This window comes from Amblyomma maculatum, chromosome 2 (assembly GCF_055883805.1).
Source record: "Amblyomma maculatum isolate TAMU_Amacu chromosome 2, ASM5588380v1, whole genome shotgun sequence".
Taxonomy (NCBI): Eukaryota; Metazoa; Arthropoda; class Arachnida; order Ixodida; family Ixodidae; genus Amblyomma; species Amblyomma maculatum.
This window is the reverse complement of record NC_139345.1, coordinates 26,761,599-26,774,535: the sequence shown is the minus strand read 5'-3', so window position 1 is coordinate 26,774,535 and position 12,937 is coordinate 26,761,599. Positions and strand designations below refer to the sequence as shown.

Below are 12,937 nucleotides of genomic sequence, written 5' to 3'. Positions count from 1 at the left end.
CTCGTGCCTTGAAAGGACTTTTACTGAATACAAAAAAGCGTGAAATTGGAATATTTCCTTATTCCAGTGGCAGTTTGACATCCGACGCCGCGTTCTTCTAACTAATCCCTTTTTAAAAGCCGCTCTGTTCAGCGCATGTATTTTGCCTCTCTTGCTTCTCCTCAACTTCTAAAGCTGCCTTCAGTTCAAGACCGCATTTTTATCATTGAAACTTCCGCTATTAGGTTTTTAAGAAGAATAAAAGATATAGAAAACCGCCAGACTAACATGACACATCAATTGCTTCAAAATTTGGACACATTTACGTATTTACAAATTTTCCAGCGCAGGCGGGCTGTCTTCCGCACCCAAGTGTGTTGAGAATAAACATTGTGTTCCCTTAAGCAAGGAATGTAGCAAAAGCGTTAGACCGACAGCATCAAAGCAGGTGTATACGACAGGCTTTGCTCGCCCGGAAGCATAAAACCTTGGCTTGCCCAAACATATTAGGCATCACTCCGATTTTGAAAAAACTACCAGAGACATTAAACACCACAGCCGTACCTAACTTCGTATCTATTTCATATGCATACATCTATAGGGCACACCAAAGGAATTCGAGTGCTTTCAAGTTATACATTGAATTTAATGCTTCTAGGAAAAAACGTCTGTTGTCACAGCAGTCGGAATGATTCTGTTCTGTGTCGCAGAAGAATGAAATTGGGCCTCCCCAAGTGGAGGTTATTGATTGCCTGTCAGAAGCTTTAACCGTTAGCACGAAAAGTGCTGTATGGGTGACAGTTTCAGACCCGCCGTATCTTCTCTCTCACTTCCGGTGTTTGCCTCGAGAAGTTTTCCCAGCGTCCTGACATCTGCCATTTCAAAGAATAGATCGAGGCCTAAGGTGCTGCAGCGGCTTTTCGTTTCCTCAGCGGTGTCCCGGACGCAAGGCCACGACGTCTCAACAGGAAGCTGCGCTCAAAGGCATCGAGTCGCCCATCGGAAAGATATCGCTGAACGAAAGCACACTTGAAACAGCACCCTTGTCAATTAGTCAGCGCGCTGACCGGAAAGCCTCTGACTAGCAGCGCTTTCTGAATGGGCAGAGCCGTTCGAGGATTCTACTGAGAGGCCTGAGGGGGTGGAAAATCATGAATGAGTCAGGAGAAGAGCGACAAATTAGGAGAAGAGAAGACAACCTTTTTCGGTTCTGTGGATATAGATGAAAATAATGGCGGTGGAAAGAGCACAGAGTGTAGAGCAATTGAAGGATAATTTACGATCCTAGTATTTACGCTGCTACAACCCGCACTCCTACCTGTAGTTATATCTGTCCATATCAGCATTTTTATTTAGGCTTTTAGGCCTATGTACTGGGCGGATGAAAAAGTTACTGCCAACTAACAAATCCCACCACGCGCAACCTCACTCGTCAAGTTAGCAAAAGACGCTTGTGCGCTTTTTTATGGGCATGCAATATTTCTTGATTTCTGATACGCAAGAGTGATTTCACTACGCCGCATGTGCCGTTTACATTGGTTTGCGCATGCATTCATTTTCTGTAGCTGAGAACCTCCATAACGCAGAACAAATTGAGACAGAATTTCGTAGAATCTCAACTATGCTATATAAAACGCATTCATTCATTCATTCATTCATTCATTCATTCATTCATTCATTCATTCATTCATTCATTCATTCATTCATTCATTCATTCCTCCACAGCAACTCGAGCGAGGAGATGCCGTAAATAATAAAAAAAAGATCGGTACGCGCGTAAGAATAAGTTTTGCTCTCTTGCTAGAATGTTTCGCCAACACATTAATCGATCAGTTCAGTCCAAATAATTTGAACACCAGTTGTTTTGAAAACTGCAGACAAAATATTTCACAGAGTGTAATTCCGCTTAAACCGAATAAGACATACGAGAGCACTGTTTAGCATGGCTTGGCTTGGTTTTGCTTGCCGATTTGGCATTTAAGAGAATGCCACATAGTTTGGCAAAGTGTGCCTTCCTCGAAATGAAAACTGGATGACATTAAGGAAAGGAAAGCCATATTTTCTGCCTTATTTATCAGTGGAAACCTACAATTACAATTAAGAGAATACAAATGGAAGTACATACATCGTAAGTTTGAACCTCTATCTGAAACTAACTTCCAACTTGACTGACAGATGGATGCTAGATGGGAAGCGAAGTCTTATGACATCATCGTGAACGCTGCACAGAAAACAGTTGCGTCACAACTTTGATAAGAAATCACTTTATATATAGGACAACATGCAGCAAACTTGTAATGATATAATACATTATCACATCGGTTCGCGTTAAACATACGCAAGCGATGCAGCACACCAGCACAAATTAAAATAATTAATAAAGTTAGAAGACTAGCATATTTGCCATAATAGTTGCGCATTTACAGTATGAAACTCTGCTCCAATTGGGAAATCTTGTGTATATGTTTCTAGGGATAAATGTGTGAGACTAAAATTGACTTCATTTATTACCTTCTGCTGTATCGTGGTTTCAGTTTCAAGACTGAAACTGACTCGCCTCAAGGGGGCGCTGTATCAGCGACAGGGAGATGTGGGCTGGGCATCTTTCGAAGTACGGGAAGCTCAGAGTAAAATATTATATGAGGAACACCCTGAGGAAATTAGACAGTAACAGGTGGGCAGCTAAAGTATTTAAATACCTATACCTAAAAAGCATTGACTCACAATGGAGGAAAAGAACTAGGAAACTAACCAGTAAATATGCTGGTCACAAGGACAAAAAAATAAAGAGCGTTAAGCAAAAGGTGAAAAACGCAGAAGGTAAAAATTGGATAAATTCAATGGAAAATAAACAGAGTGTGTAACTATACCGAAAGTGGAAAAGGCAGATCAGGAAGGAAGCTTTTTTTGATAACTCAAGAGGCAGTGCCCTACCTTTTGAAGCTAGATCAGAGAGACAGCTAGAAAAAGAAATTGAACCATGAAGATGACACATGTGCAGTATGGGGTAAATCCACAGAAACAATTAACCATCTTATATTCGAATGTGATGGCATCCATCCGGAAGTCGATGCAGGCGCAGTCACTCTTCCTGAAGCCTAGGGTTTAGAGATACCAGTGGCCGGGTGAATGAACCTACGGTGGAAGCTAGCAAAAAACAATTGGAAGATCGGTGGCTTGAAAGCAGAAAGGTAACATAATGCTAGCGATGTAGAAACAAAAATTCAATAAGTAGAATAATGGTATAGTTAACCGATCTAAAAAATAATTAAGATGAAGGGGAAACAACGGGCATGATAGCAACTGCTACCATCCAGTTTCAAAGGGGACACTTCTATATTCCATCCCATCCATCCATAGTGTGTATTTAAGACGCCGCGCACTGAATAAAAAGCTATCTCAACCTCGGTCCATGGCTGCGTCCGTGTCACTCTTTGAAGACCGTCGTCCTGGCGTGCCCCAACGTGCTCCGTCGTGGCGTTCATAGCAGCCATGCCAAAACCACACTAAATATCACAATGTTTTGTGATATTTAGGGATGCGTATTACCTTCACTTAAAAAAAAATAAAAACATTTGTGTGCCTGTCACACCGAGCCTTCATTATCGGAAGTGCGTTTTTTTTTTTTTTTTTTAAGTTCGAAAAAATTGGTGCTAGTGGTTGGACGCCAAGTCGTATGGTGGATGGAAGTACGACGGAAGTAGGTTGAGCATAATATCGAGCGCTTAACAGATTTTTTGCAATCAGGAACTTGGTTCATTGATGAGGGCAGTAATACGTGAGGATTCAGATTGGGAAAAGTCGATATGAGCCTTCCATTAAGAGTATGTTGTTTAAACTTCAAGAGTAATGCATTTGTCCACAAACACAATGCAGGTATTCAAATGACTTAGCCAGAGTGAACCTTGTATTTGTACTGACTGTTTTTGGGCATGAACAGAACAGCCTTTGTTTTATCGGTATTATTAGTAAAATTGACTTCCTCCGCCATGTTAAAGATATAAATGTCTGATTCGCTTTAGAAATTAGGCACATTAATATGGTGCACTCATAAATATAGCAACATGTATATAAAAAGATATATATTACATATAGTTAGCAAACAGCAGATAAATGCAGGGAATATATGGGGTTTCGATATGGCATTTCGAAATACATAAGAAAGCCGACAACAGCCACTGAGGCGAAGGAAAGCTCGGAGAATGTGTTTTTTTTTTTCTGTGCGTGTGTTCGTGTCGATGAATGTGAAACAATAATTAATCGTATAATTAATTGGCTGAAAAGCATACGAAACAAACAACCACAAGCCGCCGGTAGGATATTTTATTTTCTACATTCTAGTCAATTACTTTTATGATTAATTATGACTTCGCATTCATCAACATATAAAAAAACACATTCCCCTATGCTTTCCTTTGCGTCAGTGGCTGTTGTCTAATTTCTGATGTATAGTTACCAAGCCATTCACATATATGCTACGTTCCGAGTTTTGTAGCAAGAATGAATCATATCTAGAAGCACTATTGCACGGTTATTTCCCAGCTAACTAGGTCGAGATCGATTGATTGATTGATTGACTGAAAAGTTATTTTTCAGTAATAGGGATAGAGATTACAGATGATGCGTCGGCTGGGTCCACTGTGCAAGACAGTCCACAGACAGTCTTCATGATAGCCCCAGGATAAAATAAATACAAATCCAGTTGTTTTTTTTTATTTTTGTTTTTAAGTCTGTACCTCTTAAAAAAACTTCTGCGTATATTAGTGAAAGCTGAATAAGCACATGCGACCAAAACTCACACTTTTTTCAGTCTTATTCAGCTGAATACTCTAGCTGAGGAAATACCGACCATGGTGGTGCTGTCGTTTTCACATCTTCACGCGCAGTTTAACTGCCTCGCGCGCTTCGATTTTCAATCAATACATGTAACTGCGAGTGTAACATCTAATCACTAAATGTTACCCAAGATTCTAGCGACATTACTATTCACTGAGCATATCGATCACATTCATCGCACCTTACTGAATTCTGTTTGGCTATTAACAAAGTTTTACTCAAAGAGGTAATAGTTACTTTTTTTTTTTTTTCCACAGGCGACGACATAGGAAAAATATTTTATAGGAGCGGGGTGATCTCAAATGACAGCAAAAAATTCTTGGGGCATTTAAGTCTCTTAAGAGCGATAAAGCGAAGCCATTTTTGGGGTGTTTCTACTGTAATGTTTATTTGGCAGAACTTCGCCGATCACACAGTGCATAACAGTGGCTTACGCCGCGGTTTCGAGGTGAGTAGTTCCACTTGGCGACGATGGCACCCACTCGTTGCGCAACTTGGTCTTCATGGCTGGCGGCAGATGGCATGCGCCATGCTCCTTCCTCAAGACCGAGGTGAAGGCGTCATCGTCGCGCCCCTAAGTTGCCATGAAGACGGCAGGAATATATTCTTCCTGGTGAAGCGCAGCCGGTAAACGCACTCTGCTGGTGATCGGAGGAGTACAGATCGGAGTACAATGAGTAATTACTCCCTTATTAGAAATATTCTCTACCTTGGGGGATTCCCCTAAATATTTGACTAAATGAAATATTAATTTCAATGTAGTATGAAGGAGCATTATATAGCTACATTATAATATATGTTGTACTAGGGTTGTTTAAACAGAGCCACTCAGAATCGCATGTTGTTGTTATTTTAAGTATCGAAAGAGTTAGCCTGATTAGTCTGATGACACCGTCTGAAACCACTATTTGAGTTAGCCGCGCCAGGGCACAGACTAGGACTTCGCGATCTGGCGGGTGGATCAACAGTGAGGCGCATGGCTGGTACTTGGCTTCGACGATCGTACGAGCCTTTTCGCTCTAAAATTCATCCGGGTTAAGAATTCGATTCCAGGACCACCGGCTGTCAGGCACTGTCGCCGTTCCAACTAACCAGAAAGTCTAACACATCAAATGGTAACGTGAGAACGTATCGATAAATGCGAAGTGAAAAATGTACTGGTCCGATGCTTAGAGGAGTCCCCTAAGGTTGTGTGGACCTGTAATAAAGGAGTTTATTACTCATCAGCACCTGCTCATCAGGTGAGCGATTGATCCATCATCTACTCATTACTCATTAAATTATTACCACCATCGCCATTGGGGTCGCCTCCACTTCCCACCTTCCTGCACGATGAAACCATTCTTTAAGCCCCACTCTTCGACCTGCTCCTAGCCCTGAAATGGGAACGTGTAGCAGATACGGGCTACCAACCAACCTCTGGATATGCATATGCTGCAAATGCGCACGAACTATATGCCGTTTCTCAGTCATCTAACACCATGCTTCGTAAAGTAGCGACACAGTGTGTGTTTTTTTTCCGCGACTACATCTGTAGCATGAAACTTGCGATGACCGACCTGCGATTTTTCAAAAAGGCTTTTAAGCTACTTAAAGTCCTTTGCTTCTCGCGTGGCAATGTCATCTTCGCTCGCACCTACCATGGCCAGCCTCAGACATTGTCATCCTCAGAGAAACATTTGATTTCCCTGTCATTAACGTATTCACGAGTTAGCTCCGTGGTAGCGGGGTATTTCTTGGTGAATGTTGGCAGGGCGTAGGCATTTCCAGCTCATAGCAGTGAACCTCTCCACCACTCTCGCAAGGACCCGAGTTGTCTCTGGTAATGCGACTCCTTGCCTCGCTGTAGGTAGGGTCCCTGACTGAGGTTCCTGGTTTCTGCACCATGCGGTGGAACTCAGGTTTCACCGGCTCCTGTGTAGGCTTCTGAGAGAGCGGAGACGGCATTGGTGAGACAAAAAGACAAAACGTGGTAATATCTGTAATATCATTCGAAAAAAACAATGCATATGTTGACCGGAACTCTTTCAACACGACGAAGAAGTTGTGACATCTAATTTTCATGTGTGCTGTGAAACGTAATTTACCAGAAAAGATACGCGCGTGACCACCTCACTAGTTCTGAAGAAATGTTTGATTGCTTATGGTTCCTGGCTCCGCAAGGCCCTGTAGGCAAGATGCTCTATCTGCTGTTTCGCGTCAGTGACACAAATCCCTTTCTCATTTCTCTGGTCCTGAGAACACGGCTGTACCATCCTTTAACCGAAACCACCAGCTGAGGCCGATTGACAGGGCTAGCGGAGACCTATATTGTTATCGTGCGCCTTTTAACTTTGCGTTCGGTGTTTTACGCCACGTGCAAACTGAGCAGTTGTTATCAATTCTTTCACGCCCACTTTTCGTACATATATATTGTGTCACTCTCTAATAAAAACCAGTTGAAGTCAGCGCTGTGTTGTCGTTCTCTTCCTGTGTCCTTGTTTTGAAGTGCGCTAGTTTGATTTCCAAGATGAATTACCAACTAGCCCGTTATTCCACCCTTGCTAGCGGAGAAGCAGTGGCCAGAGAACTACAGGTCCGCTAGGAGCCCCCCAGGGTAACACGACAGTTTCCAGCTTCGTCATTTCAATAACGTTTGTTCCTCGTCACCCTCCTGGGTAAGTCCCTATTTTGTTTCCCTTTTGCGCGCCTTCCACAAACCCATGAGCAAGAGAATAAATTATCTTCTTGGAGTTAACCACCAGTAAGGTTATTTTGTTGCTGGCATATTGCTGGCTCTGGAACTTCCTTTCAATACCACTGAATGCGGTGCTCACTGTGAGACGCTTTCTTCTTTCTCCTGTATTCTTTGTTCTATCCCGGGATGTCACCGCGACTGTTCAGGGGAAATCATTTCCCCACATCTTTTTTTCTTTTTTGCTTTTCTTTGTTCATGTGTTCATATTCATATGGCACAGGAGAGTGACCTAATTTCAACTTCTGCCATGTTTATAAATGAGGCTGCATGTGTATTTTTCTTCCGGATCCACGATCATCCCCCTGTGAACACTGGTGGAATCTGGTCGTTATTACAGTGCAAAGTACGCCAAAGAATTGTAGCCCGAAGGATGCATGGAGGAAAAAGTGATTGATGCATCGAAGCAAACGGACATTGACGCTTGCTCCAGCGGCGTCTTCTGCTCTGTGCATTACCTTTTATTGTATTTTGCAGATAGACTACAAGTTTGCCTAGTATTCTGCTGCTGCTTTGTGCAAGCAGTCATAGAAGAGGTGTTTATGGAAGTTATGGCAAGCGTGAAATGATGTAGGGCAGGCGGGTGAATAAGATGGATTGGTATCGGCGGCTCATAATATTCATTCTTTTTTAAACGAACAGTCTTGCGATGATCCAGGATAGCCAAATGTCACATGAAAGAAGAGAGAATGAGCAACTTGAAGGCCTTTTATGGTTTTCTCCGTATGTACCCAGATGATGCATGGGCTATCCGGAAGCCATCTCTTTCCTTTTCCTTCTACTTGATGGGAAATCTTCGAATTGTACTCCCCGGCGATAAACCTAGTTCGCTGGTGTTTCGACATCATCAGTGGAGCTGAGGGCGACCTTCTGGCACTCAAAATGTTTTGAACGAAACTTTCTTTAAGAGTGCGCGTTTGGTATTTCGCTCGCACACGCCTGTTATGAATGCAGAAGTTTTCTACATTCGTAAAGAAGGGCGGACTTACAAATCCAGTTTTGCTTTCCTTATACTAAAGACTTATGTGTCATGCATTACTAAGCTCAGAAGTCCGTTCTGCGCAAAAACAAATTAAATATGTTATCAATAGTCGTTTTCAGCAGGAAAACAAAATATCACAAGTATGGTAACGAAGTGAAAAATGTCTGTGAGTTAACGCTGCGATGTCCCTAACATACTTGGGGTAGAAAGTGTGAAAGTGCCAACGATTTTCATTTCAAAGCTGAATTAGGTTATGTTGGAGAAGAACAGATAGCTGAATTGAATAGTGTTCCGTAATATCATTTTCCTCCAAACATATTTTCCATCTCTTCAATGAAGGGAACATTGACCGTGAAACCCAGGAATAACTTTTATCTGTTATTTTACCGCGTTAACTTTGCTGCGTTAATTTGTAAGTTTCGCTTTATTCCTGGATCGACCTTCGACTTCGAATTTTACGAATACGTGGCCTCGGCTATAGCGAGGTGAACGCATACCACATGACTTCGGATATAACGAACATGTGACATCGGTTACAACGAATATGCATGCGTGCCACGGGATCCCGGATTTCCGAACACGCAACCTCGGATATAATGAAGATGAATCGAAGACGCACAGTCGTTCGTGCCATCAGTGGTAAAGTACCCTGTGCTAACGTTCGATATACCTGACAGCTTCGTACTGCTTGTATTTTTTAACGTCTTCAGATAATAAAAAATGAAAACAATTTTTAAAAATATCAGGAGAAAAGAATGCTTACTGCAATCTGGCGAAGAAGCCGGATGTCATTGAGCAAAGTATGGTTAACTATCACCGAGGCGAAATTTATAGAATGTGGCCGAATAATTATTTTTAAGCATATGAGCTAGGCAGATGCATCAGAGATATACAATAGGTGAACACATCGGCCATTCTTAATGCTGCTGCGCGTATGTTAGCAGGTTAGCGCTAGAGGCCCCGTTCTCAAAAAAACGCGCTTCGGCGTTGACGGCGTTGGCGTGTTGTGAGCGAAATATCACGGGCACAGCTCTGGCACGTGGTAATTAACAGCTGGCATGATCCAGCACTGACAGGTGTCAGGTGACACGGTCACGTGATATGGGCGAGTTGTCAGGAGCTGCTAACTCGGGCTTCGCCTATGCGTTTGATGGGTGAGATCAAAATCCAGTCTTCCAGCGCCCTTTAATTCCGAGTTATCGTTGACCAAGCAGGCATATTTGTACGGCTTGGTTAAAGCGGAGATATGTTATATGCTTTTTCACATGATGAGGTATCTTACGACAGAGTGCTAATAAGTATATGGGGTATATTTAAGGCGAAAATAAGAACACAATTACAAACTCTGAAAAGTAATTGAGAAATTACAGAAAAAACATCGATTATTACTGCGTTTTAACTTTTATTGCCCCTCGCCGCTTTAAGCCAGCGCTTAGAGCCCTGCTGATCCGAAGACTCGGGATCGGTCCTGTTCACGGCTGCCGCCCTTCGATGGCAGCGAAACACAAAGCGCAAGTGTACTTGTGTCATGTCAGTGGCTGTTAAAGAAACCCACGTGATTGAAATCAATTGGTATCCACCGCTAGAGCGTCACATATAGTCTGGATTACCTTGGGAGAACCTAACTTCAGTCGTCATAACACAATTTACTAGGACTGCCATGACAAGTGCGGAGTGACGAATATTTTGGTATACTACTTAATGTTTGAGCGAAGATATATTTCGAAGTTGACGTTGCTAATATTTTCACGCTTGCTCATAGAGAGAACGGCAACTACATTGAACTCTCTCTCTCTCTCTTTCTTTCTGTATGGGCAGGAGTTGATGGTAGTCCAGTAGAGCAAGGTGGATCCAAAGAATTTTTCAAATAAACATTTTAGTGGTGTGGCTTGCGCCCACTAGAAACTACAAAACTCGGCGGCGTCGATAGCAGGAAACGAGCTCGGTGTTTGTCGTAGAACAAAATTCTCCTCGCTCTTGGACGCGTTAAATTTAAAGCTGGTGATAAAGCTTAAGATAAGGTGCCAAAAGCAACTACAACAATCTGGAACAACATGGAAGCCGTTCCAAGTGGCTGAGATTACTCCAGATAAATCTCGTTGCGTCTGGCGTCATAGAGCACACAGCGAAAAAGCAGCGTGGTAGCGGCTTTAAGCGTCAACAAACAGCACAAAGCTTCACGACATTTTTCACCGCTAACGGAAACATCGACCCGGTGCCTTGAAACTAAGGAAGAGAGGGCATAATGCAAAAATACGGACTGCGTGCACAATAAACACTGTAGGAATAAGGAAACCAATTATCCTTTAGCGCGTAGTACGGCTTTTGACAGACTACAATTTTTGTTGCGTTCCGTCACTATAGTCGGTCATCATTTCTTCAGAGATTAGTCCACACCATCTATTCGACGACAGATGTACATACTTTGTACGGGCCGGAATAGCGAAGACCTGTCGAGAAGCCGCCAGAACTTGGCGATGAGAACGCTTTCACTTTATAAGTACGAAAACCCTAAACCAGTGGTTCAGAGCTTAATAAAATCGTCTAACGCTCGCATGTCCGCGCGTGTACTTTCAAACAAAAAAAAAATGACAAAAACCTTGCATGGAACGAATTCGAACCCAGGAATCTCTCGTGTTAAAGGAGCATGGAATGTGCTAACGCAGCTTTTTCTTTCTCCAACATATTTTTACATTGAAGCAATATTCTATGTGCAATCGTATAGCAAAAGTGATAGGTGGAGCACGGGAAAGAGGATCAATAGAAAGCTGTACGTCTATATATATATATCCTTTTCAACGTTATATCACTTGATGTTGTGTCACACACCTAATAATTTAATTACAGTTAATTAATTAACTGTAATTCCATAAGACCTTAATCAGTGCGATCCAACTGCGCTAGATATTTGCTATTCAATTAAATATGGCTTGATGCTATAGGGTAAAATGCATTTTCAAACACAGAACAACACGGTCACAATTCTAACGGCTCCGAGCCCACGAAACGAACTGAGCGAAAGGTTACTTTTACTGTATTTAGAGGCATGGTACAGGATAGAACAACATAGGCCCGGGGGCCGAAAACTACTGTCTACCCGCGACTGTTTTCGCACAGCGCCGACCAGGGAAAATCCACCACGTCTCCTCCGGCCGAGAAGCACAACACACGGCGGACGCTCACGACTGCCTCTCTCGCGTTGGTCTGTTCAATCCAGACGCAGCATTTAGCAGCGAGTCAAGAGACCCAATAGCGAGCACGCTCGTCGCCCGTCGCGGATCAAAGGGGAGAGGAGGGTGAGCGTCTACGTCGCCGGCCAGGAGGTTGAGGCACTATGGTGACTGGCTGACGTGTCCGGGCACGCCCAATGCTAAGGCTTCTCCTCAATGCGACGGTGCCATGCGGAGCAGCACCTTGGCTTGTAAAGGGGCGTGAGGCGCTTGCCCGCACACTCTCGACTTCAGTCATCAGCCGCTGCAGGAGCCACGCGAATCACGGCTAGGAGCCCGATCATAGCAGTCTCTTGACAACAATGTGACGAGTTTACATCGATGAGCCCAGAGTAAAAAAATTGCACCATCAAAGCAACGTATTCTAAAGACTACCAGGATCAAATTTTCCTTCAAAAAACGAAAAGGTGGTCAACCTTCTAACTGGCCTTATGCACCTTCATACCTGAAGACAAAAACATGCTGTCACGTCTACTGCCTCTGCCTCTTCTGCTCGCAAAATTGAAATTGCATACAAAAACGCTCAAGCTGGACCTCGTTGCTGAGATAGTTATACACACATCGCGTCATCGTCACCTTCACACACTTTCTTTTCTTAGGAACCTGTACACGGCACCAAAACGTGCAAACAATAATGTCCATCGTTATTCTTTATTGTTCTACTTTTTTTTCTTCACGTAATGGTCATACGTTTCAAATGGTGCTTTTGTTTTTCTTCTGTCAAGTTCCGACAACTAAACTTCGTTTAGAGCAGAAGATTAAAAAAAAAATACTCACTTGTCCACGCGTTGCCGATATCGACATCCTGCCTCCAGTACATCCACATCTGGACACAGATGAAGGGGGAAGAGCAGACAATGTACAGCAGTATGACCACCACTGTTATCTTTATGGTCTTGATCTTGGCCCGGGACAGGCCTCGCACTGAGTGGCTCCTAGGCCCAGAAAAGCTCGTCGCCTTTCCGTTGTGCGTAGAGGCAGCAGGCGGGCTGCCAGAGCCAGGCAGCGTCGGGACGCCCGCCTTGAAGCGATAAGCGCGAACAACGTTCAATGTTGTTTCTGCCTCGGAGTTACGGCGTTTCAAATACAGGTTCCTCCAGATGGCTTGGCATATACGTACATACGTGAAAGTGAGCACCAGCAGGGGAACAAAAAAGACAGAGACTCCGTACCAGG

The 12,937-nt window shown here is 43.3% G+C and overlaps 1 pseudogene; it reads right to left on the bottom strand.

Annotated features, from left to right (window-relative positions):
* The window catches only part of LOC146198194 (oxytocin receptor pseudogene), a 40,180-nt pseudogene that overhangs the window by 26,627 nt on the left and 616 nt on the right, over positions 1-12,937 (bottom strand).